Source organism: Carettochelys insculpta, chromosome 19 (genome assembly GCF_033958435.1).
Source record: "Carettochelys insculpta isolate YL-2023 chromosome 19, ASM3395843v1, whole genome shotgun sequence".
NCBI classification, from domain to species: domain Eukaryota; kingdom Metazoa; phylum Chordata; order Testudines; family Carettochelyidae; genus Carettochelys; species Carettochelys insculpta.
In genome coordinates, this window is record NC_134155.1 from 18,023,971 (window position 1) to 18,050,340 (window position 26,370).

General features: G+C 44.7%; 1 long non-coding RNA gene across 2 annotated transcripts in view; it reads right to left on the reverse strand.

Moving 5' to 3' along the window:
- The window catches only part of LOC142023208 (uncharacterized), a 287,115-nt gene that overhangs the window by 199,206 nt on the left and 61,539 nt on the right, over positions 1–26,370 (reverse strand). Inside the window, exons 3-5 of one of the 2 annotated variants that reach the window (XR_012648163.1) lie at positions 20,858–21,035; positions 14,309–14,385; positions 12,515–13,180 (exon numbers count right to left, since the gene is read on the reverse strand). The exons of the other annotated variant lie outside the window; for it this stretch is intronic. This is a non-coding gene — a long non-coding RNA (uncharacterized LOC142023208). Of the gene's footprint in view, positions 1–12,514; positions 13,181–14,308; positions 14,386–20,857; positions 21,036–26,370 lie in introns of those variants that run through there. 2 annotated transcript variants of the gene reach the window in all.

Consider the following 26,370-nt stretch of genomic DNA (forward strand, 5'->3'; position numbering starts at 1 on the left):
GCTGAACATAATTATCAGGAGGGAAATATACGCCTTTAACATTTGGCCTTTGTATCTCTATTTGCCTTGCCTTTTTTTTCTGAGAGGCCAGTTGCTCCATGACAAATCTCAGAGGGGTAACCATGTTGGTCTGTAACTTGAAAAACACCAAGCCGCCCTGTGGCACTTTAGAGAGTAACACATTTATTAGGTCATGAGCACTATTCCCTCTATTTTTTTCCATCCGTGAGCAGAACAAATTGCCTTATGTGCCCCAAGGCATGTGCAGATGTGCACCACCAACAGAAACACATGCTGCCCGCTGGGGGCACTCTGGTAATAAGCTGCGTAGCATCTGAATCTCTCCTGGGCAGTCACCCAAGTGCTCAGCTTACTGGGAATACTGGTCATGAGCTTTCATGGGTAAAACCCACATCTCAATCCTTCATAGCCTTTCTCTCTGGGCCCCTTCCCCTGTGACTCTCTGCACCTTCTGGGCCTCTACCCCAGGGCCCACAGTTTGGGAGGAGTCAGACTGGAACCTTCCCCAAGCTCACGTCAGCCTGTCCAGCACGGCCCTAGCTAAGGTGCTTGCTCTGCATGAGAGCTGGTCCTGCATCATACCTGGCCAGGACCCAACTGACACAGATCTACTGGAGCAGCTCCTTATAAGCAAGGCTGTCCCAGCAAGCTGCCCTTTGATTGGATACCCGCAGGAGCCCTCTGTCCATCAGTGGGGGGTGCTGTACAGGGTCCCACAAGCCTGTCGTAACCATTTCCTTGCTATAGTGGGGCACTCACCCCACTACACAGACCTTTTGGGAATTGACAAGAATTGTGAGAAAATAAGAAATATTTTGTGACTTTTTTTCCCCTCTTAAAAGCTTTTCTATTCTGGGGCCCCAACATTTTAACAAACTTCTTCAACAACACCTAAAAATGATAACCGGTCCTGCTGATGCTCTTCCAAGCGCTAGCTTTTTGTTCCCTTTGCTACAGTCTCCAAATTCACAAAGTGCTGAAATTCAGGCACCGGCTGAAATCTCAGAGAAATCAATGGGGCTTCAGCACATGCTGAAGTGCTTAATTGAAGCGGGACGAATTGAAACATTTGCTTAAGGGCTTTGCCAAGTCAGGCACTCACCGACTAGCTCGGCTGCCATGTGGATCCAAATACCAAGGAATGGTGAAAAGCTTTGCATCGGCAGTACTACTTTTGGCAGTTTGCCCTTGCCTTCAGTCTGTGGGTCTTCTGCTGAAGTGGAATGGTAATTAGCAGCAGATATGTCCATAGCAGAGTGGTGTGTGTGTGTGCATTTGCAACCTAAGAGAAGAGTCCATTTCACATAGATTACCAAACACATCGAAGGTAGCAGACTGTTTATTATGATACGGTTCATAGTTGATCCAATAACTTAAAGGCAAATGGCTGTGTGTCTGTCATTTGTACCAGAATAAATTATGCTGGATTCCATGCTATTAAAATAAATGCTTCTATGGAAGTGTGGAGGTGGCATCATTTCCTGAACTTTGTATTAGAAGAGGGGAAGAAGTTGTTGCTGGGAGAAATGATCACACCTTCTCAAAGCATGAGCTTCAGATGCTGTAACAGCTGAGTACATAATGGTGTATAATGAAGCCAAAATCTTTTCCTCTGACTGAGAGGTATTTGCTACTGATTGGCATATAATTGTTTTACCTGGTAATGTCCAAGGATTGCGAATCTAAAAAACGTGAATACTTGTTGCTCACACCTGAAAACAAATGTCCTCATGACAAACAGGCAGGACAAAGAACAGCCTTTGAAAAGTCTGTATTAGAACAAGACAGATAACAATGGCCAGGTCATCAGATGGCACAAATCCGCTTAACTGCCAATGGAATTATGAGAGTTTGCACCATCTGAGGATCTGACCAGAAGAGATTTAGGGAAGGAGTGGCCAACCAGTTACAGACCAAGAGCCAATGTAGTGGTGGATAAAGAGCCAGGTATTATATATAAATACGTAAAATGAATATAGCTATATATATATATTATCTCTCTGTAGATATATAGTATCTGTATAAAGATATCTATTATATAACTACATATTTGTCTATAGCTGTATAAAAATAAATATGTTATGCGTGGCTCAATGCCCTCCTCCCTCCCCTGGACAGGCAGCCCCAGCCTCCCTGCTCTAACCCTAAGCCTCCCCCTTCCCCTGAGTCAGGCACCCCCAGCCTTGCCCCCTGCCCCACCTCAGTGCTGGCCACTCACTGGATCTACTGCCACCACTGCCACTGCCACCATGCACTTCTCCCACCAAGCTCTGGGGTGCATGTGCAGAGCGGTGAAAAGCACTCCCAGCACATAGCACTGAGGAGCCGCATTTAATATCTCAGAGGTCGAGAGCTGTGAGTTGGCCACTCCGCTCCAGGGAAACGTATAACAGAGGCAGGTTGTTTCCCTGGTTAACTGCTAGAAATAGGCCATTGATTCAGGTTTTCATTGTGAACGTTAGGACTACAAACCTAATATTTACTTTTAGCTGCTGTTTGCATAACATTCGCCGTAGTATCTTGGCAAACTTTACTGTCAATGCACTTGTTTGTCCAGAACACTAGTAAAATTGGCATGGGAAGAATGTGGATGAGTTTGGAAACCTGAATTAATATTTGTCTCTTGCAATGTTCAGCCATCATCTCTACAAGCCAATGAGCTTGTTTGGTGCCTTTAAAATTCCTCTCCTATAGAACAGAGGCTGATGGGATCCTGTCCTTTTTCCAGGACAGCAGTAACAATGCTGTTGCTTTCAGAGAGTTTCAAAATGCATTCTGTGCCCTCAATCCAGTTCCTAGTTCAGGTTGAACTTAGTCTGGCACTCTCTTGTCCGGTGACATCCATGATGATTTTAGTTAGCTGGATGTCCACTGATCATGGGTGTGGCCAGGTTTCCCACAGTCCCATAAAGTTTGTTTCCAGCCACCAGTCCAGCTCTCAGTGTTCTGTGCTGTTATTTACCTCAAATTTACCCCTAAATGTCTTCTAAACCCAGTAAGCAGCAGCGTGTTGGCAATGCTGCTAGACAATATTGACCTCCTGTGGTCCAGCACCAGTCAGGTCATGAGGGTGCTAGGACAGAGAGGTCCAACATGTAGGCAAGTACCCACATCAGTAATAACTTACTAACTGGCAACCTTAGTGAGCCCTCTTGGAGTAGAGGCTAAGATCTGACTGTGCAGAGTCTGAAATCCCTTCTGCCCCGGGTGGGGCTGAGGCATAAAGTTACGGAAGAGCGAGTAGGGCAGCCATAACTCCCTGCCCCAAATACGGGACAGGGAGATATGGGGCGGGGGGGGAGTGGTTCCTCCCAGCTCCACCAAGCCCCAGGGATATGGCAAGGAGGTGGCAGCCACCGGTGCTCCCCCCGCCAGCCCTGGGGAAGTGGCAGCTGCTGGTACTGCCCTCCCCCCACCAGAGCCCTGGGGAAGTGGCATAGTCGGGGCAGCCCAGTGCTCTCCATCCAGCAGCTATGGACGGAAAAAGTCAGCAGGTCGGGGAAAAGGCAAATACAGGACAATTACGCCCTTTTAAAAAACAAGTTGGGACACCTTTTTGGCGTCCCAAATACAGGACCTTCCCACCAAATATGGGACGGATGGTCACCGTAAGCGTGAGGGTAACTGGCACCACTGCTGGTTACTAATCTGATGGCGAAGCAGAGGAATCCAGTCTTGAAGCTGTAGGTCCAAGAACTTTTGCCTGCATTAATTTTACTTTTAAAATCATAATATGGTAAAAGCTCTGTTATCCAGCTCTCAGTGAACCAGAAAGGTCAATGAACCAGCATTTCTGATATTGCCCAACACAAATCTTCACTGTAGCATGTGGGACTCGTGCACATGATGGAAGTGAATATTCTGCACTGTACTTTTATACAAAAGAGGCAGCAGACAAGTCAGCATGGGACATCAGGGATTATGTTCATAAAAGCAGCTTTCAGCAGGGATCACAGGGCCATAACAAATCCAGTCTTATCTCCTACCCCTTCTATAGCTACCAGAACAGCAGATGTCGACCATGAGGACTCTGAGGCATGGGAAGAACCTGAAGTTCCTATGGAATCATTAAGGAATGGGATTAAATTATGTTCTGGGTTGTTTTAGCGTTGCGAGTATTTCTAGTGATCTGGGTGCACGGCCTGCACTGCCCATAGTGATATGTAGTACCATAAGATAACCTATTGTAGACAACGCTTCACCTGGATATACCTAAGTGCAGTGGTGACTGGTGCAGAGATTCCAGGAGGGGCAGCCCACAAACAGTGCAAGCTTCCTAGCTCACGATGCTGTCAGGCCAACCTGCTCCTGGGGAGAGGCAGGACTGCCCCCACGCTCACCAGAAGTGGTGCTAGTGGTGAGTACATGGCAGAGGGCCCAATGTTGGGTGGGTACACGTGAACCCTCATGTCACCCCTACCTAAGTCCTTCAAGAAACCAACCACTCTGCAGTGCAGTACTAGTACTTCGTTGGGGAGTACCTGTGTACTATTTAATATTTTATTCATTTTATTGCATGCTAATTCTTTGCACCCAAGTCTTCCATTGGTAAAGCATAACTCTATTAGTCAGATTATTCAATTAACCTGCTTCCTCCACATCCCAGCAACCTGGATAACAGGGTTTTTTACTGTGTCACTAACAGGAAAGCTGGAGGGCTGTCACTGAGCTCACCCTGCTATCATTAAGTAAGCAATTACGCTCACAGCCTGCAATATGAAGGAATTGGAGGTTCATTTATAGATTGGAACTCCAAATGGTTTAACAATGTGTTTTGCCAAGTGCAGGTGGATAAATTTCTGAAGCGTATCTCTATAAACTGCTGTAGAGGAAGAGTAAAGGTTAAGCAGACAGATAACTTTATAGAAGCTGAATCATCACACCGCCTATTACTCTATACAATCACCATTGACCCTTTATACTTTTTCTACAGAGCAATGATACAGAAGATGTTTCTCTGTGCAGTGATTATAGTTCTAGAAATCAATTCCAGAGAGCAAATAATGTCCCATTTACTTACAGTTAACAGGGGAAAATAACCCACACGTTACTGTCTGTTAATGAGCGAGTTTGCTGAACATTAAAGAGGACAAAAGGAAGTCAAACTTCATGAATCACGCCCCCCACCCGATATCTTGTCAATTCTAGTGACAGCGAGAAACAAACATACAACCAATTAAACCAATGAAGAAATGATCCTATGTTTATACAACCTCCTGCATGCTAAGGAATCATTTAAGATCCTTTGGTGTGATTGGTCTCTGTTCAGGGCTCCTACTTGGAACCTTGGTATCATCTCCAGTCACTGTACCAGGCAGCAGCAAGCAGAGGTGACAGATGCAGAGAGTCGGGGAGGGACCCCCTCACCAGCCATCTGCCCCTCCCCCTCCCACTTGTGCCCCACTCATGCCCCTCATCTAACTCCTAGCCCACCCATGCCCTTCTTCTTCCAGCAGAAGCGCAGCACCACTTCTGGTGACCGCAGGGCGGTCCTGCTTCAGAGTGGCGCAGCTTGAGACTAGCGTGATCTAGGAAGTTTGTGCTGCCCTCATGCCACACCATGCCAGGGGATGGGTAGGAGAGCCCCCACACTCATCAGAAGTGGGAGGAGCTGACACTGGGGGGTGCACACTGCCGTTGGTGTTCCCCCATGCATTGCCTACAGCCACAAGCTTCAAACACACACAGTGTCTGTCTTGTGACAGATCCAACAGTGAATCTCCTTCGTTTTTGCCTTCCACACAATCGCTGGGTAAAGCTCAGTCCCTTTGGATGCAGGGTGATCAGATCTGTCAATAACCAAGTCAGGACTGTCATCTTGGCCTTGGTGGCCAGTTACAAGATACAGGCTGCATATTTTCATGCTGCACCAATGGGCCAGAGCTACTTAATTGCTGCATGGATTTGTTCAGTATCATTCCCCCTGCTAGTGAATGGTTAAGCCACTTACATTGACTATGGGGATGCAACTGGAATATATGTATTGCTAAAAGATCCATTATTTAGTGCCTTTAATATTTTGCAGCTCTGCACCAGACAACCATTGAACAATTAGTCCATTAAATCTCACAATGCCTTTCATACCAAAGCATCTATATAGATCTAAATTTATGTCTATAAATGCACAGCTATGGATATAAAATACAGTGAAATAGTAATATAGACCCACAATTTTGCAGATGTATTATTACTTCACCATCCTTTTTATATTTCTTCTATGGTTAGACCACGTATTTTTGTAGACTGTGGATAATTCTTACAGTATCTGTTGGCAGACCTTAGCACCAAAGGACCCCAGTCTTGGTAAATATTTCGCACATGTAAAGCTGTGTTCCCTACAAGCTGAGTGTTTGGGCAGCCACCCAGCACAAGTTCAAATACTGCCCAGCTGATTAGCAGTGTCCAGTCAGCAGCATGCATTTCTACTGGTGGTGCACATCCACATGCCTCAGTGCACATAACAAAATTTATTCTGCATATGGATGGAAAAAAATTAGAGGGAACAATTGGGTGTGCAGGAAAATGGGTAGGGCACAGGGATGGGCAGTAAAATGGTGGCAGTTCACCAAGTTTAGCCCCTGAGAAGCTGCAGCAGCATTTACCTTCACCTTGGCAGGTATGAGTGACTGTAGCTCCCATTGGCCACAAATCACTGCCTCCCATGTCCCACTCTCTTCTCGCTGCCAAAGCAAATTCCTTCCCTGCCTCCTGCAGACCTCACAAAGAGCATCTCCTCCTGCCTTCAGTGCTAAGCTCCTCTGGCTCCCACATCAAACAGGTCCTTGCCCATTGCTTCTGCTGCTTAGAGACACCCCTTGTTGCTTGCTGGACTCATGGCTAAAGGAAAAGAGTCAGAAAGGGAGGCAGATTGGTTAGACGAGAGCACATGTGCAGGGCCAGGGGCAGTTAGCACTCAACATTGCCTGGAATGTGCCTCATCCTCCTTCTAGCCAGTCCTTACTACCACCTGGAGTATGTCATGGTGGTTCCAGTGGTGATTTAAAGGGCCCAGGGGTTCTGCCTGCTGCTTCAGTAGTGGTGACAGCAGCTTGGAACCCCAGGCCCTTTTGAATCACCAGGTCCTGGAAGCACTTGCAATCTTTTTTGCAATCTCCCTCTGCTATTGGCAGGCCTGGGTAGCGCAGAAGCTCTTAGCTAGTTCCACATTACATGCAGACTCCCAGAGGAAGAAGCAACCTTAGCAGAGAGCCACAAGATGGCCCTTGCCTTTTAGCCCATCTGTAAAATGGGCTGATTTAAAGCCCCATTTGCCAAATTGCCTGAACTTTCAGAAGGGTTTAGATTCAGATACAAACTTTATTGCTTGGAAGTACCTCAGCCTATTCATAAACACCATGCAATCTGGGAACCATTTTTCCCTGCTTGTGGTGTCTCTAATGGAAAGAAAGCTATGACTTAAAGTGAGGATAAAAGAAAGACAGGAGAAATTACAGCTGAGTTATTACCGGAAATTTAAAAAAAAAAGTGAATTCTATCCCACATCTTTCTTGGTTCTTTCTGAACATCTGGTTGGTTACAAAGAGATACATAGCATTGTTGGTATTCACAGGGGACCAATAAAAATTGTTAGTGGCGCTTTGTATTGCCATTTCATGCAGCCATGTCTGAGACCTGGTATATGATAGGAAGGAAGCAAAATACAACCCATCCTGTCCAGAGCTGCTCTGCACTGTAATTGCAGTATCTATAAGGAGTGTCATCTTTGGATTATTGGAGATGTCAGAAACAAAATGGGAGAGATTAAACCAGCACAAAGAGCTGCAGAATGAGAAGGTAATTGCACTTCACAAGAGTGCAAAGCACCTTTAGATAACAGCGGGGAACACAGATCTCGAAAACATCTCTGTGCGAAGATGAAAGTGCCCACTTTGCATCCCCTATTCTAGAAGTGCGCTCTCAGGAGCAGAGTACAATGCCAAGTCTATAGAAGCCCCACTGTCAGTAAGTGCAGTGCAGCTGAACCTTAAAGAGGAAGATGGCGTGGAAGGAAGGTGAACTCTGCTGCATCACAAAAGCGTATTACCTCTATCTGCGGCGTATAGCACCACTTCTTAAATAAAAACCTGTGTCCCTTCTAAATGCAAAATGCAGGGAAGATGTGGAAGTGGAATCCAATCTAAGGCCTGGCCTGGCATGGAGCCCATGCAGAAAGAGAGGAAGGTAGAGTAGCTGGCTAGCATGGAAAGTGTTTTCTGCATATAATGCTCATTCTGGGCTGACAGCAGGTGGGGATTAACCTTTTTAAAAGCTGACCATGGCCTGCCCATACTGTGCTAATGAATAGCGATTACTGGCCTATTATGTCCCAGAGAAGAGAGCGAACGTAAACTCATTGTGTTCTCACAGATTTCCACTGCCAGCCCATTATAGGTCAACTGCCTTATCTGGTAACATAGAGAAAGCCGTGCTAGCCTACACACTATCAAAACAAAAAAGCAGTCAAGTAGCACTTTAAAGACTAACAAAATAATTTATTAGGTGAGCTTTCGTGGGACAGACCCACTTCTTCAGACCAGGGTCTGAAGAAGTGGGTCTGTCCCACGAAAGCTCACCTAATAAATTATTTTGTTAGTCTTTAAAGTGCTACTTGACTGCTTTTTTGTTTTGATGCCTTATCTGGGTGGGTGGTCTGATGAGGCTTTTCCAGACTCCAAAATAGCCATGTAGATGTGCAGCCCACAGGGATCTCCCAGAAGGAAACGCTCCTTCCAAAAGCCCCCTCTTCCTCAAAATTCCTAAATAATCGCACACAACACTGAGAGCCAGGACGGGTACCTGTAAACAAACTTTATGGGACTGAGGGAAATTTGGCCACACCCACGGTAAACAGACATCTGGCTAACTAAAATCATGCTGGACCACGGAAGCTGCCAAACTAGGCACATATCTAGATGAGGTGATGTAGCCCCTGGAAGATCTCTGAGTACCTCCAGGGGTACATGTGCCCTGGTTGGCTATGTCTACACGTGAAGCCAACGTAGCAACATCGAAATAGGCTATTTCGATGAATAACGTCTACACGTCCTCCAGGGCCGGCAACGTCGATGTTCAACTTCGACGTTGTGCGGCACCACATCGAAATAGGCGCTGCGAGGGTACGTCTACACGCCAAAGTAGCACACATCGAAATAAGGGTGCCAGGCACAGCTGCAGACAGGGTCACAGGGCGGACTCAACAGCAAGCCGCTCCCTTAAAGGGCCCCTCCCAGACACAGTTGCACTAAACAACACAAGATACACAGAGCTGACAACTGGTTGCAGACCCTGTGCCTGCAGCATGGATCCCCAGCTGCCGCAGAAGCAGCCAGAAGCCCTGGGCTAAGGGCTGCTGCCCACGGTGACCATAGAGCCCCGCAGGGGCTGGAGAGAGAGCATCTCTCAACCCCCCAGCTGATGGCCGCCATGGAGGACCCAGCAATTTCGACGTTGCGGGACGCGGATCGTCTACACGTGCCCTACTTCGACGCTGAACGTCGAAGTAGGGTGCTATTCTGATCCCCTCATGAGGTTAGCGACTTCGACGTCTCGCTGCCTAACGTCGAAGTTAACTTCGAAATAGCGCCCGACGCATGTAGCCGCGACAGGCGCTATTTCGAAGTTAGTGCCGCTACTTCGAAGTAGCATGCACGTGTAGACACAGCTGTTAAGAATCAAGGCATCACCCAATATCCTCTTATAAAATGGGCCTAATCCTCAGTCAGTGTACTTTGGACAGTTCCACTGATGTCAGCAGAGCTAAAACAATGAGAAGTCCTGTGGCACTTTATGGACTAACAAATATTTTGGAGCATAAGTTTTTGTGGGCAAAGACCCACTTCTTCATATGATGAAGTGGGCCTTTGACACGAAACTTAATGCTCCAAAATATCTGTCAGTCTATAAGATGCCACAGGACTTCTTGCTGGTTTTGAAAATACAGACTAGCATGGCTACCTCTCTGATACTTGTCACCATACAAAGCAAAGCTAAAATGATTGGCCACAGTTTGTATCTACCTTGAAGGCCTGGTAGTGGGGATGTTTTCATTCACATCGCTATGCGAAGTCCGTTTATTTGAGCTCTGTAGAGAAGAAAGAATTTGGCTCTGCGCCTTTCTTCTGTTGCTAATTCAAATGAATTGATATTTGACATATGTAGATCATACTACCAAGTAAACTGAAGGGAACAAAGGTTAAGTATGCGCTGCAGGCAATTATCCATTAGTATAAAACACCTACGTATAATATTTTACACACTGAAATGCCAGAAGAAATTGGACATAGTGTTTCGCTCTACTATATAATTCATGTCTTTCGCACCTTTTTGTGTTTAATATTTCAGCAATGATAGACTATTTCTCGTAGAAGAATGTAAGACATGAAGCAATAGTCTATAAATAAAATAAGCACTAAAACAGAAACAGAGCGCTCCATTTCTTACCACCATTGTTTTCCTAGCTTTTTAAAAATGCTGAAATGTTTTGCACATGGACTATATGTGAAAGAGCAAAATTACAGGCCAACCCCTCAGCTGGTATACATCAACACAGCTCTGTTGAAGTCAACGGGTGAAAGCCTGTTTCCACTGAAATCGAGGCCAGAACTCCCAATGATTTCAATGTAGCAAAGATTTCACGCACAATCTCTTTTGTGCTGGAGACTACCAGCCCTTCCTTGCCAACAATGCCTATAGTACCTAGACAATCTGACTTACAGTCAAAAAGATTAACACGTGGGTATGGAATGAGATGAAACAAGCAAATACCTTTCTGTATATTTCACATTTATTTCATGTCTGCTTTTTCCAGTCAACCCCGAAATGGTGAACAGTTAGACTGCCTCAAGCATATCGCAATCCATACCATTCTCCATCCTTCAGACACTTAACAAACCTTTATTTTCACGTGCTGAGCATGAGTACATTATTGACTTTTTACCTCCCTTGCTTTGGTGCCTGAATCTCTCTCTGTCTCTGGCTATATCTACACTATGAGATAGTATAGATTTTAAGGCATTTAACCCAATTTTTCCCAGTGCCTGTCTTCACTGTAAATTCCATTAACTCAATTTATGGAGCACTAATATAGACATAATATCGAAATCATAATATCATAGTAACCTGAAGGGTGTTGCATTCAGTTTGAATTTAAAATTCCAAATGAAAGGTAGCAAGGAAGTGCCGTGTCTTTAAATTGAATTCATTACCCTCCAGACATGTCCCTTATGTGCCCCACAATGCCCCACTGTTCTCCACTCTGACCTCTTCCATCTCCACTGCTTTGAGGTGCATTGGAATTAGGCAACAGGAAGATCATTGCAATTTGGCACCTGGAAGCCTGTGGCTGGGGTCACGAGAGGCTGAAAAATCTTTCTTTTTCTTTGCTAGTAGTGCAGCTGTGGGTTCTGTGGTTCTGCATATGCCCCTGCTAGCTGCCTATTTTTTTTTCTGCGCTGCCTGGCTCCAGCCGCTGCACCCCATCCCCCATCCACACACCATGGCTACATCTACACTGGGACGCTACATCAAAATAGCGTATTTCAACGTAGCAAAATCAAAATAAGCTATTTCGACGAGTAGCGTCCACACATCCTCCAGGGCTGGTGCCGTCGACATTTAACATTGACATAGGAAAGAGCTACATTGAAATGGGCCCCACAGGGGAGCATCTACACACAAAAGCAGCCCCAATCAGAATAAGGGGACTAGGAAAGCCTGCGGACAGGGTCACAGGGCAGACTAGCCCTTCTGGGGCAATAGCAAGCCGCTCCCTCAAAGGGCCCCTCCCAGGCACACTCGGCCTGCACAGCACAAGGTCCACAGAGCCAACAACTGGTTGCAGACCCCATGCACACAGCATGGACCCCCAGCTGCAGCAGCAGCAGCAACCTGAAGCCCTGGGCTAAGGGCTGCTGCACACAGCAACCATAGAGCCCCTCAGGGGCTGGACAGAGCATCTCTCAACCTCTCAGCTGATGGCCGCCATGGAGGACCCTGCTATTTCGATGTAGCAGGACTTGTATCGTCTACACATGCCCTACTTCGACGTTCAATGTGAAAGTAGGGCGCTATTCCCATATTCGGATAGCAATAGTGATTTTGATGTTTTGCCACCTAACGTCGATTTCAGCATCAAAATAGTGCACGGCGCGTGTAGACACAATGCGTGCTATTTCAACGCTGTGCCAGCTACTTCGAAGTAGCCGGCTAGTGTAGACGCATTCCATGTGGCAGCTAGGCAGTGGGTGGGGCTTGTGCTTGTCTGATAGACTGAGAAACTTCTTTTCAGTCATTTACATATTGTCCTGCCCCCCACATCCCCACCCTTCCCTCCCTGAGAGGCACCACACATGGTGGTACTTTCCCTTACCCACATCGTGTGGCAGCTAGTCTGTAGGTGGGGGTCATGCTTGGACAAGAAACTTCTTTCCAGATGCATACGTTTTGTCTTGAGCCCCACATCCCCTCCCTTCTTTCCCCCTGGAGGCACCACACAGTCTGTAACTTTCCCGCGCCCAGCCACATCATGTGGCTTGACCCCGAACCAGTAAAAGGACGTGCTGTGCAAAGTGCCAGCCAGCTTGCGCGCGGTGAGGGTCCTGTAGCCAACCAGGGAAAGTCTCCCTGGTCAGTCACGACTTTTGGGCAACTGAAGGAAATACATTTTTTACTTGCATGGCTGTCCCCTGAGAGGAAGTTCTTGGAATGGATTGTAGCCAAAGGCCAAGAGGTAACCAGGGCTCTTTTAGCTGCCTGGGGGAAGTCAACCTCAGCAGTCATGATTTTAAGGGCTGGCTGTAGTAGGGGATCTTTCAGCCACCCAGGGAAGTCTACTTTGGCAGTCACGATTTTTGGGTGCTGGCTGTAGCTGTGGGTCTTTTAGCCATCCCGAGCCATAACCGTTTCAATGATTCATTGCAGTTTCAGTGTAGCGCCCATGTCTACTTAAACATATTCTTCTTTTAAAGGTTTTCTTTTCCAGGAGGTCTAAATCCAGATTCAGGTCCAAACCCATACACAAGCCTCAACATGCTGTTAATAGATGCTGGTGGTGGGTCTTTCTGGGCTGTCATGATTTTCAGGGCTGGCTGTAGCTGGGGAGTCTTTTAGCCGGCTTCTTCTTCCGAGAGTCTTCTTTGCCACAAGATCTAATAAATCCAGACTGATAAAACCAAGCATTAATAAATCAATTTTAATAAATTTGCGTTTAGCTCGTAGTGTAGACATACACACACATGAACAACCACACTTATGTCTGATCCAAACTGGAAATAATATTTCAGTTTTTCTCCCCAAAATGAAGAGAAAAGTCATTTGGGGCCAAACAAAGTTAGCTTTGTTTGATCCATAATTATTTTGTTTCCATTTGGAGTGTATTTAGTCTTTATTTGATGGAGGAGAGGGGTGGAGTAAGTCTAGATACCCTGTTGAAGTGAAAAGTCAAAATGAAAGGTGTTTTCATTTGTTTGACTGAAAATATTCACCATGTTGGATCCAAATTTGAAGTTTCAGTCAACTCAAAAAAGCATTTTTCAGTGAGTAACATTTTCCTCTGAAAAATCTGCTTGACTCTATTTATGTGAGGGTAGCTGTAATTAATGTCATATCGTGCCTGTTGAAATAGTTACGCTGGGGCACAGATAAGTTGACTGACCTGCTCTTCCAAGGTCACACAGATAGTCAGTGATGTACCTGAAAATAAAACCAGGATCTCTCTCTTACCAGTGTTGCTAACTCCCATGGTCTTAGCATATCAGGCATTTTGCGTAAAACCCCACTTCCCAGAGTCCTATGAATACATGAGAATCTCAACTTTTATTTCATAAAAAGATTACTAGTCCTCATGGGTTTGGAGCAAAAGCTGCAACTGTAAGCCCTAAAGGATCAGAGCACAGCAAACAAATTTAAAAACATGTTTTAAAAAATCTGATGGTTTGAGGAGAGAGGGGAGTTGACTCTTGATTTTCTGAATATTTGGCGTTTGCAATATTGCAGTCTGTAGTTCTTGCCCCTAGCTAGCCTTATCCAGATTTCTATTTATACTATAACCTTTTTTCACCACTCTAGTAGTATAAAGGGTCCTCTCTTATTTACAATATCTGCTTCCTTGCTTCCTTTCAATGTAGTGCCTCTCTGCCTGCCTATCAATGATCCTTCTTTAATCTCTGGGGAGTTAAGGGACTGATAAAATGTCCATTGATATCAGCCACTCATTCCACTCTCTCCTATGGACATTGGTTGAAACCCAGTAAAAAATGTGACCAGTTAGTACAATAACTTGGGAGCATACCAAGGGAGATGTAGTTTCAGACCCAGGCTGTATTTGACTCCTTCAAGGACAGATCTTATCAAATCAATCTTCATTTTCTGTAAAGACAAGGTTTATTTGGCATACCAAAGGCATTTTCTCTAATTCTGAGCACATACAATAGCTATCATCCATTTTGCAATGACTCAGGCCCTCTATGTGAAAGCATGTACGGCTCATACATCTGTGCTATTGTAAATCTGCTAGCACTTCCCCACAGATGGCTTGAGAAACAGAAAAGACACACAAACATCTGTTTAGAGTTTTTAAGCAGCTTGTTAGATGAATTCAGCACCTGGGCTGCCTGTAGTGAATCAACTGTGCTCTCTTCAGTATTTATGAGAAGCTCTAGGAATACTCCTAGGGAATCTAGGCTTTGATCAGTTCCTGGGGGATTTCACTGGGTAACGTCTGCTGGTGCCATGAGAAGTTACCAGTGTAAACCCTCTTTACATCTCCAGAGGAATACAACTCTGCAAGGAAGTTAAGTCTGCTAACAGCCAACAAATCAAATTATTTCCTGGTATAAAAACACTGACTTCAAAGGAGTTACACCAAAAGAGAATGTGGCTCTTTAATGTACAATAGTATGGTTTAAATACACACTTCTGTTTACACACAGTGTACAACAGCTGAACGGTGATCACGTCTAAAATGTTTAAATGTGAGGCCCCCCTTTGAGCCTGCCTTCCCCACACACACATACTCTGATTGGTCCTGGAGACAGGACGCAACACCCTCAAATCTCAGCAAATGATGCAGAAGCTCCGTATTTCCCCTTTTTTGATATTTGCGTTGCCACATCACATGCTATGAATGAGAAACACACAGCATGACTTTATTATTATTGTTGCCAACTGGTCCTACAAGTGACAGGTTACTGCTTTTGCTGTTAAATATATCCTGAATTCTGTAATTCCCACCCCAACTCATCTGATGAAGTGGGTCTTACCCACTAAAGCTCATGACCTAATAAGTTTGTTAGTTTCTAAGCTGCCACAGGACTGTTTGCTGTTTTTAAGGAAGGCACAGTGCATTAAAGCCATGTAAGAGACAACACTGCCGGAGGAGGCTGTGAAGGCCAGGACTCTATTAGGGTTGAAAAAAGAGCTCGATAAATTTTTGCAGGTTAGGTCCATAAATGGCTATTAGCCAGGGGTAAAGTATGGTGCCCTAGCCTTCAGTACAAGGGCAGGAGATGGATGGCAGGAGATAAATCACTTGATCATTGTCTTCTGTTCTCCTTCTCTGGGGCACCTGGCATTGGCCACTGTTGGCAGACGGGATACTGGGCTGGATGGACCTTTGGTCTGACCCAGTATGGCCATTCTTATGTTCTTATGTAACATAATAAAGGGACCAATCTAAGGACCTAAACAGAAGAGAAAAGAGTATATGTATAATAGCTTAACGTTAGTTGTTTGCACAGTAAGTTGCCATTCATTATCATTAATTAATTCTTTAAATCTAGTAATAAAGTGTCAGTGTTCCTTAAAATAGCAATAAAGCTGAACCAAGCAGACATGAAGAGTTCTTATCAGCTATAAATAGTCAAACAGGCCTATTTTACAAAGTTCCCAAATTCATATGATGTGGCATTGAATGCTAACATCCTTTAAAGAATACTTGGCGCACCTCAGTACTGTGTTTTATAGGATATGGGATTTTAATTGCTTTATTACAAAAGAAAGCAATATTTGCCCTTTTATGAATTTTGATTTAATGACTTTAGCACATTCATTATTAGTTCATTATGTTTCCGTGGAATTGAGGCCTCCTGAGTTAAAAGAATATCCCCATTCTAATCTGGCCTCAATTAAAATGTAATCATATTGTGGTTATTCTCAAGGACTGACTGGGGGCTATCGGAGGGAGAGAATAAGTGAACAGACTATACTGGGGACAGAGAGTACAAATAAATGACAAGGCAACAGCATCTGCATTGGGAAGAATCTGTTTAGAGAGACACAATTCAGTTCTAAATGCACTGTCATCTGTTTAAACCATATTCTCTGCTTGTGCAAGAAATCAGATTCCTTCTCAGTCATGGCAAAGGCCAGTCTCAGAACAACTAATGCCTGACCATGGGGAACTGTTCCACTTACAGTCTGGCCAATACCTCATCTAGAGCTGAATCCAGCTGCTTCAGTGAGCACATTCTTATTGAAGTTCATTAGCACTGCCATGGCTCACAAACAGTGTAACTTGGTTAAGTTTTTTGGTGGCCTGCAGGCTGTGTGATGATGATGAAGAGTTGGGAGCTCTTTCGTTACTTGCTTTCACTGTATGCAACATGCAGGATGCAACTGAAAACATTCACACACAATGGATGGTTTAGTGAAGGAAGCTCCGTGTTCCTGGTCACCTGATAATTTTTCTGTGTCAGATCACTGAATTTCTTAGGCTTGGAAGGATTACATTGTTCATCAGTAAATGTCAGTAAATGTTAATAAACCAGATAATTATGTGCAGTTCTCCTATCTGCATTTTGGATGCCATGCCAGAAAAGACCTTATATTTTCTAGTAGTACGCATTAAATTAGTGGCTAATGGCAAAGAAAACCATCAGATGGGGCAGTTTAGAAGATGAGGATAATCCAAAAATGCTGGAAAAGGTTATTCTTCTGTCAGCCAGCAATATCAAGGAGGACAACTTTGAGGTGCAGCATTTGAGAACTCTGCTCATGCATACAGCTGGGAATTACAGTGCTCGTACATTAGCACTTCCAAAGACTGACAGTGAAGGGTCACACAAATGCCACCAATCAGGACCAAGGGATATGTTCAGTAATCAGAGACTGCCAGAAGAATGGAATGACTTGTAGACTAAGAAATGATATGTTGAGAGATCTCCCACATTTCTATTACACATTTTCCCAGACTATTTTTAATGGCCCAACCAAATAAAGACTGAAACTAGTATTGTTTAGAAAACACATAAAAACAGAATAAAAGGTAAAGTGATTTCCAACCTTATTGAAAAGCTCATGACTACTTGCCTGCCACCTCTCATGCTTCAGGATTAGCTTTTCATCAGTAATTGTCAGTAAACGTTAATAATCCAAATCATTATGTGTAGTTTTTCTCCTATCTGTGTTCTGGATGGCATGCTGGGAAAGACCCTTTATTTTCTGATAGCAGGCATTAAACTAATGGCTAATATTAAAGAAAATGATTAACTGGGGCCTCTTCGAGCATGTGCCTCAAATTTTTAGTATCAATAACATGGGTGTTGGCAGTACAGTGATGTAATTAATTTGGAAGCTTTTTTGAAAGCTTATGTCAGTAATTTTTCAGGGTGCAAGTGGGCTATGGTGGCTTTTCTAATGGTACCAAAGAAGACTAGAGCAGTGCTCTGCAACCGGTATGCTGAAGCAGTGCTTTGTGTGCCCTACAAGAATGCTCAAAGATCTAGAGAACATGGTGTATGAAGAAAGGCTGAAAGAATTGGGCTTGTTTAGTTTGGAAAAAAAGAAGATTGGGGGGGATATGATAAGGGTTTTCAAGTATCTAAAAGGGTGTCATAAGGAGGAGGGAGAAAACTTGTTCTTCTTGGCCTCTGAGGATAGAACAAGAGGCAATGGGCTTAAACTGCGGCAAGGGAGGTTTAGGTTGAACATTAGGAAAAAGTTCCTAACTGCCAGGGTGGTCAAACACTGGAATAAATTGCCTAGGGAGGTTGCGGAATCTCCGTCTCTGGAGATACTTAAGAACAGGTTAGATAAATGTCTATCAGGGATGGTCTAGACAGTACTTGGTCCTGCCATGAGGGCAGGGGGCTGGACTCGATGACCTCACAAGGTCTCTTCCAGTCCTAGCATTCTATGATTCTATGATCCACCATGTTGCACATGCACCCCATCTCTTGGTGGGAGAAGCATGTCGTGGCAGAGGCTCTAGGGCAGCCACAAGGGTGGCAGCAGCTCTAGTGAGTCACTAGCATCCAGTTAGAGTGGTGGGGCAGGGGGGAAGCCGAAGGTGCCTGGCTCTGAGGCAGGTAGAGGGGATTGGGTATATATCTTGGATGTGCTGTGGAATTATGATGAGTGCTGAAGTGTGGCAGGAGGTGGTAAAGGTTGCTCTGGACTGGAGCCTCAACTGATGTAAATCAGTGTAGCTCCTTTGATTCAGCCCATAACCAGGGTGACAGGCTTGAGCTATTGGATTATAACTTGCTTAGAAGAATGAAGTAAAATCATACAAAGCTTCTAGGAAGCAAAGATGATAAAAAATGCCCAGACCACTTTGAAGAGCAGCAACTCTTAAAACATAAGGGCTTTGTTTCGATTAGAGGGGTATGTCAATTAAGTCTAAAAGGTCAGTTATGATAACACACCCCCTCTGATTTTGTGCCATTTTAATTGTTATGAAAAATCACTGCTGTTGGGGAGACATTATTAACTCTAGTCATGTTGATGTTTCTTAACTTTTGTAAATTACTGGAGAACTCTGTAAAGGGTCTGTTTCATCAAATAGCAAATACTGTTTTGAAAAATGATATTTATATGGCACTGATTTATGGAAAGAATTTCAAACCATCTTTCTAGACTGGAGGTTTCCTCCTCCATTTACAGCAGCTCTGAGTTTTTCATGCCCCAGATTTCATGTCTCTTTAAATCATCATCATGTCATAGAAGACCAAAGCCCAAGCCTGGTTCATTAATGTGGTCAAATGCAACTCAGTTCTGGGCTAAACCCTGAGGCTTTCCTAAGATAAAGATTTACATCCCAGGGAGTATTTCATAGTCAACTGCTAATTTTTCTGTATCAGCTCATCTCATTTCTTTGGCTTCAAAGGATTCAATTTCTTATCATAGAATCATAGAATCCTAGGGCTGGAAGGGACCTCAGGAGGTCATCACATCCAGCCCCCTGCCTAAACAGGATCAACTCCAACTAAATAATCCCAGCCAGGACTTTGTCAAGATGAGACCTTATTAGTAAATGTCAGTAAACATAGACTTTACTGTACTTACACAAACTTCTGAAAAAATATTTCCTTTGATAATAACTGAAACTTACAGGTGGACAAAGAAAGAAGCTGCTAGACAACTGATGAGAGTTTGATTGAAGTATATTGACTTTGTTCTTACAATATTGACAGTTTTGTGCTAACTGTTCTAAAGATTTAATTTTTTGACTCTTGACATCAGTCATTAAATACTTAGTGTCTGAACTCTCTTGATGTGACCTGAAATTTCTTTCAACTGCAAATATTTATCGACAAACTAATTATTTTAATCAAATTCTGCCAAGTGCTATGTGAGACAAAAATACAGACACATTTTCATACCCTTGTGTTTGTGTGTATGATTTCTATCTACACACACTCACAAAGGAAGGTTCAGTACACTACAGTGAACAAGTATGTGGTTTATTCAGGGTCTCCAGCTCCTTGTACATACAAATAGATTCTGACAAAGTGGGTTTCATCCACAAAAGCTTATGCCCAAAAAATCTGTTACCCTATACCTACACAACAGAGATCTTTCAAAAGACGTTCTTCTGGAAGATGTCTTCCAAAAATACTTTTTTCAAAAGAGCACATCCACACACAGAAAAGTGGATCAAAAAATCAATCCACTCTTTCAATAGACAGTGTCCACACAGCCCTTGCTCTTTTTTAAAGAATGGGCTGGGGATCAAAATATCTGGTGCCCTGAGGACTGCTCTTTCAAAAAACGGGGCCCATGGCTTCTACACACATTTTTTGCCAAAAGAATCTTTCAGAAAAAGGCGCTCATCCTCATCTGGGAGAAGAAAAGGGCTGCCGGAAAAAGTGCTGCATTCTTTCGATTTCAGATCGGAAGAGCATATTTTGTGTGTAGACGATCTGTGGGCTCTTTAGAAAAAGGCCTGTTTTTTTAAAAAGAAAACTTGCCAGTATAGATGCAGTCCCAGACTATAAGGTGCCACAGGACTCATTGTTTTTTGCAGATACAGACTAGCACAACTACTCCTGAGACTTGTCACTGTAACTACTGTTTCAAGTGTTTCCTATTCACACTCAGGCCCAAGGCTTATGGTTGGGTTTCTACTCTGAGGGTGTGTCTACACCAGGAACTACCTTTGAAGTTAGGGACTACTTCAAAGTAGCCTGCAGAGCATCTACACATGTTCTCCCTTAGTTGAAAGTTATCTTCAAAGTAAGGAAGCCCAACTTCAAAGTCCTTACTCCATTCCCGGGAATGGAGTAGTGCCCTACTTCGAAGTTTAACTTCAACGTAGGTGTGTGTAGACACTCAGCTTCAAAATCTGTTACTTCAAAGTTGTACTTCAAAGTAAGCAACGTCAATGATAATTTGTAGTGTAGACACAGCCTGAGTGGTTGGCTTCTAAATGCACTCAGGATGTTTGTGTATACACTTCCAGTTCCAGCTATTCCTATTTTTATATCCATGCCCAAATGAGTACTTTGGAGGGCATTCAGGACACTTCTCTGTTACGTGAACCGTCTTCCAAACAAAATTTAGTTCAGACAAATTCTTGGGAAAAGGCAGCAAAAGTCACAAACTAAGAACCAATACTTACCAAGATTCTTTTCAGTAGTCATGCAACTGGGGGGTATATCTGCACATTCTCTGAGAGAGAGTGGATCCCATGTACATTGGAGTGAATCCAGACCATCTCCTCCCAAGTCAGTAGAGTAACTTTCAGATGTATTTGCTCTTGACAGTGGACTGTAGTTGAGCTTAGCTCTCTGCATCCCCTGGAAGTGAGCAGCAGTGTTAGAGTGCAGCTCATTTGCTTGCAAAGTTCTGGCACCCAGGGACTGGAATGAGAATGCATTAACTTTTAATGATTCTCTGGCAGTATCGGGTCATACCCTGAGTAAACCTTACTGAACTGAGTTTAACACTGAGGGTGTCCATCGTAGTTGGTTACATGTTACTGACAGATTGCACACTTTTCTATGGGAAGGGTAAATAGGAGAACAGCAGCTTCATCAGGCAAATTCACTCAGGTCATAACATTTAGATGTCCCGGTATTCTAGCTCAGACTGGATTCTCCAGGCCAGAGCCATCCCATCCATGGAACAAAGTGGGCTGGCTGCCCCAGACCCCACTCTTTTGGGGGCCCTGCAGTGGCCGCCCCAGCCATCCTGTGCATGGGAACGGGAAGGATTACCTGTTCAGGATGTGGCAATGGTGAACTGGGGCAGCAGCATTGGCTTGCCTCACCTCAGCACCCCCATGGTCACCGGGTGAGCAGGGTGAGCAGCAGCCTACTCTGCTCCACTCTACTGCGCCCTCCCAGCCCACGGAGACTTGCTTCTGCATGCTCCCCAGCCTATGCAGATGTGGGGCCGATGGGGCCCAGCAGGCTGCCACTCATGCCACCTGTGTGGGGCATGCGGGGAAAGGGCAAGGGGAGGCAACTCCCTGCCGATGCCATCCTCCTCCCCCCCACTGCGCTCTATCTCAGGTAATCCCTGGCCCTGTTGGTTTGGGCTGGGTTAGAGGACAGGAGGGCACAGTAGGGGTGGGGCTGGGCCTGTGGTGCAGAGGGGTTGCCCTGGGCCCTATGCCTGGAGCACTGGTGGTGGGGGTTGCCCCAGGTCCCTCCTGTCCCTTAAGACAGCTCTAAGGACTGTCAGACAAAGAAAAGATTTTTTTAACATCAATAGGTTGGTTGTAAATTGGTTCAGGGCCATCCTTCTGATCCTTCAAACAACCTCCTCGTCCCAGGGAGGCCTCAAGCCTTTGAGATGGGTGGGAAGGACTTGAGCCAGTTCAGGCCCAACAAGACTGAATGCTTGTTCTGAGCTGATGCTCTGATGAAATTAGAACCTTCACCATTTTAGAAAAGATGTGGAGAAATTGGGAAAGGTCCAGAAAAGAGCAATAAACATTATTAAAAGTCTAGAAAATATGACCTATGAGAGAAGATTAAAAGAACTGAGATTGTCTAGTTTTGGAAAAGAGAAGGGTGAGTGAGGACATGATAGCAGATTTCAAGTAACTCAAGCACTAGCCTGCTAAACCTGGGGTTGTGAGTTCAATCCTTGAGGAGACCATTTAGGGATTGGGCAAATAAATGTCAGGAATGGTGTTTGGTCCTGCCAAGAGGGCAGGGGACTAGACAAAATGACCTCCCAAGGTCCCTCCCAGTTCTAGGAGATGTGTATCTCCATTATATTTTTTTTCACCTAAAAGGGTGTTACAAGGAAGAGGAAGAAAATTATTCTCCTAGGCCTCTGAAAATAGGACAAAAAGCAATGAGCTTAAACTGCAGCAAGGGAGGCTTTGGTTGGACATTAGAAAAAAATCTCCTAACTGTCAGGCTGGTTCATTACTGGAAAAAATTGCCTGGGGCAGTTGTAGAATTGCCATCACTGGAAGTATTTAAGAACAGTTTAGATAAATGTCTAACAGGGATGATCTAGATGGTCTTCCTGTGAGGACAAGGAACTGGACTTGATGACCTCTGAAGGTCCCTTCCAATTCTACTGTTCTATGATTCATGAGGACCCCAGTGTGCAGTTGGAAGAGCTAATCCCCAACCTGAGCCCTTGCTGCAGGGACGTGTGATATCTCGCCTGCTTGCTAGTATGCAGGCTGGGTCTCTTTCCATATTTTATGTTTTCTCTGCAGTGCCTGCTACCCTAAGAATACATCTGCTTCCTTAGAAACAGCTGCGTGGTGAACGAGACCCGTGACAATCGCTCTGCGCGCTGTCTCTGAGGGGAGAAGCCAAGTAGGCCGGTTCAGCACGGCTGTCCTTTTACCAGGAACATCACCGTGCCAGCAGGGAACAAGGAAGCCCAGGACAACCCTGGTCAGGAGAAGGAGGGGCTCATGCTCCATCTGACAGAGACAACCGCTGGAGAGCCTAGAAGCCTGAGTGGGTGGGCTTGCTGACCCACCAAGTGGGAAATACAGATGCCCTGAACACGAGCACATTCTATGGAGCATCCCCGTGTGGAGAATAGCCAGAGGGCAGTCCTCCTTATCTCCAGAGGTACTGTCAAGCTGAGACCCATGAGGGAGGGTGGCACTTGCCTTCCTCCAGGCCTGCTAGGTGCTTTCCCCCCTGCTCTGCCCCAGGCCCCTTTCCCACCCATCTCCCCTCTTCTCACCCCTCCTCTGCCCCAGGCCTCACCACCACCCTGTCTCACCTCTTCCTATCCCTGCTCTGCTGCAGGTTGTGCCCACACCTCACCCTTGCCCCTCTTGCCTCTTCCTACCCCCACCCCCAAGCGCACCCTATTGCTTCTTCTCCCCCTCCCCTCCCACCGCCACCTGAGTGCTGCACAACAGCTGACTGTGGTGATTGGGAAGCCCAGTGAGGCAGAGGGAGGAGTTCACTGGCAGGGCTGCTGGTGGGAGGGAGGTGCTGGGGGGCATAGGAGGTGGTTGGTTGTCCGGGGTGCTGAGCACCCTCTCGCTTCTTTTTCTCTGGGTCCTCCAACCGCAAAGCAAGAAGAAGAGACCAGCTGCTGGCCCTGCTATTCGTAGTTTGCAAAGTCAAATCATTGAATCCCAACCCACCTCTGTGTGCTGTCGCCGTCTTCCCCCGTGATCTTTCTCCAGGCATTCTTTCACCCCGTTACAAATACCTGCATTTCAGTCAATAAAACTGTAGGCAGTAAAGTCATTTCCAGAGGAAGATTATTCAGCCTTTCCATTCAATAAGGTTGAAGAAGGTAAAAATCACTATATTATGGGCACTGTGGCCATGAAGAGAGACTGATGCCAGGGGAAATTCCTCTTGTCCATGGGAATATTTTAGTATTACATTAATTCCCTTCTCTCTTGCCTTTTTAATGGGAAACCTTTCGGCAGGCTGTTAGGTAGAGGCTCCACATTTGCATTTAGATGGAGATATTTGAGTGTATGCTGGGGCTGGGATCACTTCTTACAGTAGAAACCATAACAGAAAATTAATATCTTAAAAGTGGTTGTTTTTCCAGACATCCTAGAATCAGAACCAGTAACTCAGGTGTGCAATCTGACAAAAGTCATTTGCCTGAGATACTTGATCCCACTATTGAGAGAAGAGACTCCTTAGCCAGGGAAGTGGGTTATATTTCCTTTTCTGCCAGAATATAGCCCAGGAATATTGCTACCTATGTCATTTCAACCAACAGGGCCCGGGAGACTTTTTATTCACGTAACACCACCTGCTTCCACCAGTGAGATGCTTTTCTGCAGCTACATGAAAATACTGCAGAGCAGCAGTGTTTATATTAAGGCCTCTGTCCCACAAAGGATTTCTTATGAGTAAACCTTTATGTCTGCATGGTGTCCTATCAAAAACATTGTTATTCATTTGATAGTAGCAGCTAGTGTTGCCCCTGGGACAAGGGCTCCTCTGGTATATACCACAGTACAAGCACACAGTAAGAGTCTCCACACTCAACAGTTTATGGTCTAAATATACAAGGCAGAAAAAAGGAAGGGTTTTTTCCTCCATTTTACAGACAAGGAAATGAGCTACAGAATTAGGCAAACATACTATTAACCCCAATGCTATTCAGAAAAACACTTAAGTATATGTTTAGGTATAATTTAAGTGCTTTTAGAACTGGCACTTAAGTGACTTGACCAGGTCACATGGAAGTCAGTGGCAGAGGTAGGTAGTGGGCCCCATAGCTTTAGCATGCTAGTGTAGAAATTTAACCACAGAACCACACTGTATTGATGGTGATGGATTTTTCCTCCCAAGGTGGAGAAGAAAAGCATTCCAGTTTTAGGTCACCCAGGCTGTGTCTACACTAGCTCCCAACTTCTAAGGGAGCATGGTAAGTAGGGTGTGAGGAGACGACTAATGAAGTGCTGTGGTGCATATGAAGCACTTCATTAAGTCAAGTCTCCCCCATGGCAACTTCGAAGTGCCAGCTTGCGGGTAGCCATGGCTAACCTGCAGGTACTTTGAAGTGCCTTTACTCCTCAAAATTAGCCTGGGCACTTCAACGTACCCACAGGCTAGTCGCATCTACACGCAAGCCGGTACTTCAAAGTTTACCACTTTGAAGTTGCCACAGGGAGAATTTGCTTACTGAAGTGTTACATATATACCACAGCACTTCATTAGTAATCTCCCAATGCCATACTTACCATGCTCCCTTCAAAGCTGGGAGCTAGTGTAGACACAGCCCCATAGACATAGACAGAGAGCTCCTTTACTGTTTTCCTGTGCCAAGGGAGGAACATGATGCTTCAGTTTCATTTTCTGGGGGCATTAATTCTGGTGACAGGACTAGTATAAAGAAAGGATGGAAGAATCAATAGATTTTAGTTCTAATCTCATCCACTTTCACAGACATGAATTAATCTTCAAGATCAAATCTTTTCCAAAGCCCATGCAGCCAGGGATGGCTAGTGTTACATGCAGTCCACCAAGTCATTTGAGAGAACTTCCCATCCATAGATATGTTTGCTTTATAATGGGTGTGCAGAGATGACTTTCAGGGGTGCTTCTACGAGACCCTTGTTAACACCATATAACAACTTTACAGGAAAATTTGGCTGATTCGGTTGCCTCTGTTAGAGCTCATCCCTTTTCTAGATGTGACAAAATCTCCCTTTTGGCTGATGAGCTATCCTTTAGTTTCTTAAAAATAATTCAGAACAGCAAGTGTGAAATCCTGGCTCCAGTGAAATCAAGGGAAGTTTTCCCACTAACTTCAACAGAGCCAGGATGTCATCTCAAGTCATCCTTGGTGCAAGCCAGACAGCTCCAAACAGTGGGTACTTTCTAAATATTTCTCATGGAAAGGTATTCCCGTGGCCCCAATAAAAAGTCATCTTCCACCTGACTGGGAATTGGCTTCTCATTTTCAATAAATTCCATGATTTTAAAACTACCCCTTTCTGCAAATAACACAACTTCAAAATTTTGACATTTCCGATATCAAAATTAAGAAAAACTAACAAATGTTTTGTTTCAATAATAGTAAAGTGTTTCATTTACATTTATTTATGTGCAAAATGTCAAAACATATAAAAACAAAAAGGTATTTTGAAACAGAAAACAAAGTTTCTATTCCCAACAAATCAAAAATTTTGATCCTATCTGAAGTGTGCTTTTTTTTTTATTT